The following is a 6,911-nucleotide window of genomic DNA, read 5'->3' on the forward strand; positions in this document are numbered from 1 at the left end:
CTAACAAGACAATCTTGCAGCAGTCATTACAAGATGTGATCCCAGCTTGTCATCAGGGAAAAAATGGCTTGCTAGGTCAATGAGGACTGCACTAAGTTCATCTCAAGGATGTAAGACATCCATCTGAATGGCTAGCAGCCAAGAACAAAAAAATTAAAGAGCCACAAAGGACTGTGGTTTTTTTTTCCAAGATGTGGCTCCCGAAGTTTTACAAGTAGCCAGTTTCAGAAATCCATAGAGATTAAATCAGTAGTCACAAATGGATGCCTTTACATCTGTTCACGATTTACAGTATACTAGTGAGCATTTCACTGCAGACAACGGACCATTAACAGCCAGAAGAGCACAACAGAAATGACCCCAAGACAGACAATTTCAAATAAAGAAAACATATTTAATTGGGTTCTTGCATGGGAATAAGAGAGATCCAGGACACTGCTAATTATACCAGCTGAGGGAGAAGTGAAGGCTGGTAATCTGTCCAGGAAATCCCGAGTTCCAGTCCTGCCTCCAACAATAACTCAAGTTGTGGTTTTGTAATCTCCTTTCCTCCTTTCCTCAGCTGGCAATGGGGGATAACAATATCCCCTGACATATATCATACATGGTGCCATGAGGACTGACATTCTTAAAGTGCTTTGAAAATGAATGAATTGTCTGGCTAACCCCCCAGCCTTCCATATTGGGTATTCTATCACAATTTAGAAAAGCTCTGCCTTCTATGAGCAATGTGGTTTCATGATGGTATCTCACAGGTAGAGGCTGATTTGCAAATCTACCATGGCTTTCGTGCAAGAAAAGCATGACTCTACAAAGAAAAGTGCTGATCTCTGAGATTGGTACAGACCTGAGACTTGTATGCAGATTCTCAGCAAAGCCAATGTTGTTTCTCTGAACCTGGTTGACATCAGCTGTCCCACAGTCTTAACGCTTGGAAGAAACTCTTCTGGGTTTGAACAGAAAGAGAAGAGCATTACTGGTTTTCCTTCTCTGGCCACAAACCCCCAAATTCTGCCAGATTTACACAGGTGAAGTCTTGCTGGCTTTGAAGTCCCCAGCAGATGCTGCTCTTCTGAATCTGCAAGCACACCAAAATGCCATCAGAAACTGAAGATAGAGCTAAACAATCCAGAAAGGAATTTCTTTTCAACCCTCTGCACTTTCATTACTAAGACAAGGCCCATAGGGCATGTTGGCCAAACAGCTTCACTACACAAACATGCAGTAAGGTGAAGTGAATGGCATCACAGAGATAAATGAATCAGACAGTCCAGTGACTTAAGGCTACTTGTCTTCTTGCCTACCATGTGGGAAACCAATGCCTGGCCATAGCAACCTTAGCTCTCCTGTTTTCCGAGCCAGTGGCTGCAGGGAGCATCATGGAGGTGACATTCTTGGCCTTCAAGGGGTTGGGGAAATCAGTATTGGCAACGTGAAGGACACTTAATGATGGAGTCAAAAAAATGGTGTTTTATCAGTGGAGGAGACAAGAGGAAAAATAGGTAGTTATAAACGGCCAGGTAGGAAAAAGAAAAACCAACCCTCAAAACCCCCCTTGCTTTATTTTGTTGGCTGTATTTGCTGTACAGCCCAGTGAAAGAGTCTGGAAAAAAAAGCAACTGTTTGACACCCAGAGCTTCTTTGCTTTGAAAAATATGGAGACAAACTTAACAATGGAGAGTCGGGATTCCATAGGGTTGTTTATGTATGGCATACATGCAAATGCATATGATTATGTAGAAGTGTGTCTGTGTGTAATGTAGCATTAACACCAATTCTTAAAGCCTTACGAAATGATACATTAAAAAGAAAGAGAAGAAGAAAGGAAAAGCAACCTAGATTTTTTTCCTCTTTTACAAATATGATGCAGTTTACAGAAGAATGGTCCTTTTTTAGGAAGAATTCTAAATGCATCATTCAAATATTGTTTGAGCTGAATACATGATATACATATCATGAATACATATAATCACAGCACAGTCTTTTGTGGAAGTTCTGAAAATAGCATTGGAAAAAGCTGACCATGAGTTTCCATCTAAGGATTTGCATTTGGTTAACATGTGTGAACCGATTCCATTCATCTCATCCTCAATGGGAACTATCCTGCCACTCCAAACGGCCAAGCTGAAAAGTTTGGCCTGAACAACAGGAAGCATTTATGCAGGTCTGATGTCAAGGATAGCATCTACAGCCACCAGATGAAACTGTGGAAATGAATTGGGGAACCCCATCCAGCTGAAAAATCCCTACAGGTTATGTACCATAATAGCTACTCTTGCAAACTGCAGCCAAAAGACGAGGAGCCTTGTGGCAAGTTAAGTTTTAAGTTATCTGCTGATTTTCCTAACCTTTTCCCACCAGTTCCCCTTTGGCAGGAAACACTAGGATTGCTGGGAATGCTCAGACTTCCTTCTTTTCGGCTCCAGTCTTGCAGGATGCAGCCCAGTTTCTCTACCTCTCCCATTGCAGAGTTCTGCGGGGGGGATGGGGGAGGGGGGCGGGAAGGAGGGGAAGGGATAAATCACAGAAAAAAGGGCAATTAGGTGGATGAGTATCAAAATCTCTGCAACCACTCTCTGCTCAGCTGGGTGTGCAGGGCTGCTGGAAAGCATCGCACTGTAGCGGGGGGTCTGCACCCAGGGTGTCCAGAGATCAGAGGGACATCACTGCCCTCTGCAAAACCTGTGGGAATGGGCAAAACTGGAGGATGCGGGCAAGGTGGCAGGGAAGGCTCGGCGCTCTAAGTAGCATGTTTCCTAGGAAACCTTCAACAGCAAATATCACATTAGTCCTGCCTTGTGGCCCAGCTCATGTGATGTCAAGAACAATTTCTCACAACTCAGCTCAGAAGGTTAGCAAGACTTGGTGAAATGTTCAGTGATTCTGGCCTGACTTTCCAGCTGGGAATGAAACAAGAAACTGAGGGCGTTTGCACTGATTTTGAGTTTTGTGACAAATTCCCAACAAAGCCCTTTATTTATTTATTTATTTATTTTTAAGCATTATGGTGGATTTTCCTCATAGCCTCACAGGTTTGTGGAGACTAACCCAATTGCTACATTCACTCTTAAGGCACTCCATTTAACAAAAGAGGTGTTCCAGATGTGAAAATATAGAGGAAAAATGGAAAACCAAGCAATCTCATGGAAAAATCTTAGAACACTTGGATCACCATTTAGCTTGTGCACTGATTAAAAAAGCTCCATCACAGACTTCTAGCATTACAAAACTTCATTTACAACTATCCTTTCTAATTTCTGTCAGCTGCAGCCTGAAAATATCCATAGCCTAGCAGATTTAAAAAAAAAAAAAAAAAGTCATAAGCTCTGGCAGCACAACTCAGACACAAGATGCACTTCAGCCTCCAAGAGGGCTCCCACCAGCTCCTTGGGCTGGGGCTCAAACACCTTGGGCTGGGTCTGAGTACAGGGATGCAGCGATTTGCTTCTCAAGGCTGCACAATGTTCTGAAGCTGAATATTTGGGGGGCTATGTGGTACCACAGACTTACCCACAATGTACCTGGCGTGCACAGCTTACGTTTTTCTTCCCCGAATTCTTGCAAATTGGCCCCACTGGAAGGTGACCACACTGTACTGTAGAGGAAAAGTCCCACTCTGCTGCCATTCCTGCCGGCTTCACATCTGTGATTTCAGCAGAGTTTCTCTGCCTTGTAATTGTTTAAGAGAAAAGAGACTAAAACTGAAAAATCTTCCTCTGGTGACACACTTCATCTCATACTTAGTGAAATATAAAGACCTTTTTAATAGAAAGTAATATATTTAAACAAATTAAAAATAGCCCCACTAATTTCTTTTTAATCATAAGCTAACTTAGGTGTGTGACCTCTTTATTTCCTTTTGCTGTTTCTCATCTTTAGTGATTTGAGCCCTCACATCTAGGGGTTTTTTTTTCCTTTCTTTTTTTCTTTTTTACCTTCGCAGGGAAATGAGAGATGAATACAAAAAGAACAAGGCTGCTTGAGGTACCTGAGAAACACCAGCGTAGAAATAGGTCCATCTCTTCCTTTCATCCCATTTTAGATACAGGAGGCCTGATGGATCAGCTTTTCCTTCAGGAAAGCCAGGATTAAAGAGGTCGGGTCAGCAGTGTGAGAATGCCTTTAAGAACAGTGTGAGAACACAAGGCTTCCTTATTAGCACGTTAATGTACTGAACCTGAAGCTCATTTAAACAAGATGGGGACAGTTGACTTCTTCCCCCCTCAGCCCCAGTCTGCTTCGTCCTTAGAGCTGTTTGATCCGCCAAGTGACAAATCTCTGAAGCTGTGCGTTACTGGAAATCTCATAAAACACACCAAGTACAACATTAGGATTTACTGACCACTGTAAAGATTTCTCTTAAGATTCAAAAGCAGGGGGTTTTCAGGGGGAAAGCATGACAGCAAAGGCTCCAGCTGAGATTACAGAAAGTGAAGATATACCGGGCTGTTTAGCAGAAACGCGAGTCCCCTTGACCCGCAAGTGTCTTCGCAGGCAAACGGCCGTTACTCACGGGCATGGCACCCAGCCGGCACCGCCAGCCCCTCCGCCCCTCATTCCCACAGCCCTGTTGACACTGCCCGGCTGGTGGCAGACCCCAGGCTCTCTCCCCAGCTCACCTGCCCTCTCCTCTCAGCCCCAGTGCCGTTGCCTGTCCCTAATGTTTCCACCATTGCCTCAAGCTGGAGGCAGCTTCATGGAGAGCGCGGCGCTGTGAGGAGAGGGGGAGCCGCCTCCCGCCAGGCACAGGGTTGAAGATCAGATCTTTAGTAAATAGATTTTTAAAAATAACACCACTACCATTATTATTAGCAATAATAATGGCTTTTCTAATCACACGGAAAACATAGAATCAGGTACTCTAACTTTTCCCCATTGATGAAAACATGCTGCTTTTTTCTGAATTCTCTTTTCAAGCCAAGGCTGCACACCCTCATGTGTGTGTGCCGTACATGTCGTACCTCTGAGACACATGCATGTTATATAGCCCTAACTGCGGGGATGGAAGGGCTGAGCGCACCCACCTGATGCACCAGCGGCTCCGGAGCCGTCAAAGGGAGAAGGCTCTTCCATTTCTTCCATCAAAGTTGTCAGGTGGGGTTGTTTTCTTCATACAGGCATCCTCTTTTTTTTTTTTTTTTTTGAAGTTAATTATATCCCAGGGCAGTAGACAGATCTTGCAACACTTAGAGCCATTGCCTCTCATACATTAAGGACCTGAACAAACGAAGAGTTAAACTCTGGTAACGGATAAGTAGCCATGTCGCATTTACCTGGGACACTAGCATAAACACACCCTCAGTCCTCCCAATTCTCTATGATAAAAACTAATTCTTCATCCACAGGAGCTGCAGATGAGACCTTTAGGGTCCCTACCAGCACATTTTCACCTGCTGAAGGACTGGGACGGAAACGCAAAGAGCCAGATTAATACCAATGCAGACCTAAATAATATCTCAGTATCTTATAGATAAATGATTTGGAAAGAAATATCTGTTCTTATCGCAAGGAAAGATCTATAACTCACTCTTAGCCTTTCATCACTAGGAGGAAATATACTGCGACTTACGCCAATCCATTATCTGTTCTTATTTTCCTCTGTACGTATATTTATCTCTCTGGCTCACTCTTTATCAATCCAGGCACCCGTGATCACCCAAGCACAAAGTTCATGTGGGGCCCAAGCCAGCCCTTCACTTTGGGTGGGAATCTCTGCTCTTCCCTGACCCACAAGAACAAGAACTGCACAGCTTGTTTTCATGTTCTAACCTACGTTTTTCCCTGCCCACAGCTGAAATCCCATCCTCACGTGATGTCACATTGTCATGATGGGGCACCGCGTGGTTAAAATGTGCACGGCATCAGTCTCAGCACTGTAAATCTCAACAGGAGGTGCTGGAGCTGAGCTTTCCCCCAAGCCCATACACGTCCCAGCCTGGGGTTTTAGGTTGAGCATATTTTGAATTCCAGCTTGTTAAAGTTACAGGCTTATGCATCCATCTCCCAGAGAGGATCTAGGACTGCTTCCAGCCCTTGCTTCAATGGTTTCCAAACTAATATTGGGATTAAGATTCGCAGGTAAGTTTCTCGCTTCCCAGTCCACGAGGGCAGTAACCCTATGACTATGCATTTTTTCCGCAGTGCACTGCAATTCTTTCCCAGAAGCTCCAAGATCCCTCTTGTATACATACATGTGCCTGGTGAAATTCGAATCTCTAGGATTTTACAGTAAGATCAAATTTCAGCATTGATAGTCATTCATTCACTCATTCATTCATGGATAAAGATACATGGACTTCATCCTACCCAAGTATGAAAGCTATTTTTTTTCCGAGGCGTATTGCACGCCGCAGCCAGCAACTGGCTGCCCCGCTTGGGACATGTGTCCTTTGTAGAAGATTCCCCTATTACATCAGCTCAGACATCAGCTTACAAGAAAGCTTCCAAGTGGGAAAGCGTATGATTTTTACTTTGGCACTGTGATACTACTACTAATAAAAAGACTAAGCGTTTTCTGCTATAGCCTGGAAAGAGTTTGCCAAAAGTCAGGGTTTTGTGTAAAAATAGCTGCATGTCCACATCAGTTAGTTTCTCTAGGAAACTTTAAAAAAAAAATAAAGAATTTGATAGCTTTACCCTGCACTGCCCAGCCACATTAAGCCACAGTAAACTACATTCTTATGGTTGTCATAACATTTCGCTCTGTGTTGCTTGTGACACGAATAATCTATTAAGATATATAAGGTGCAAAATGCTGTCTTTTTGTCTCCGAGTTCCTGCAATCTGCTTTAACAACCCGGCACAATTACTGCTGGAGTGGTGCAGGAGCAACTCCCAGCCACTGCCGCGGCCGACCAGAGAGTCCGGGGCCAGCAACTCTGGGCAGGCTTGGCCACCGCCGTTGGGGCTGC

At 44.1% G+C, this 6,911-nt stretch overlaps 1 long non-coding RNA gene across 1 annotated transcript in view; it reads right to left on the minus strand.

The window, feature by feature from the left end:
• Nucleotides 1–865: 865 nt before the first annotated feature.
• LOC118452553 overlaps nt 866–6,911 on the minus strand; it is a 17,058-nt gene continuing 11,012 nt past the window's right edge. Inside the window, exons 5-7 of the long non-coding RNA XR_004842365.1 lie at nt 5,025–5,217; nt 3,989–4,120; nt 866–1,078 (exon numbers count right to left, since the gene is read on the minus strand). This is a non-coding gene — a long non-coding RNA (uncharacterized LOC118452553). The remainder of the gene's footprint in view (nt 1,079–3,988; nt 4,121–5,024; nt 5,218–6,911) is intronic.

The sequence above is a fragment of the Egretta garzetta genome, unplaced genomic scaffold, assembly GCF_000687185.1.
Source record: "Egretta garzetta isolate BGI_Z169 unplaced genomic scaffold, ASM68718v1 scaffold306, whole genome shotgun sequence".
NCBI lineage: Eukaryota > Metazoa > Chordata > Aves > Pelecaniformes > Ardeidae > Egretta > Egretta garzetta.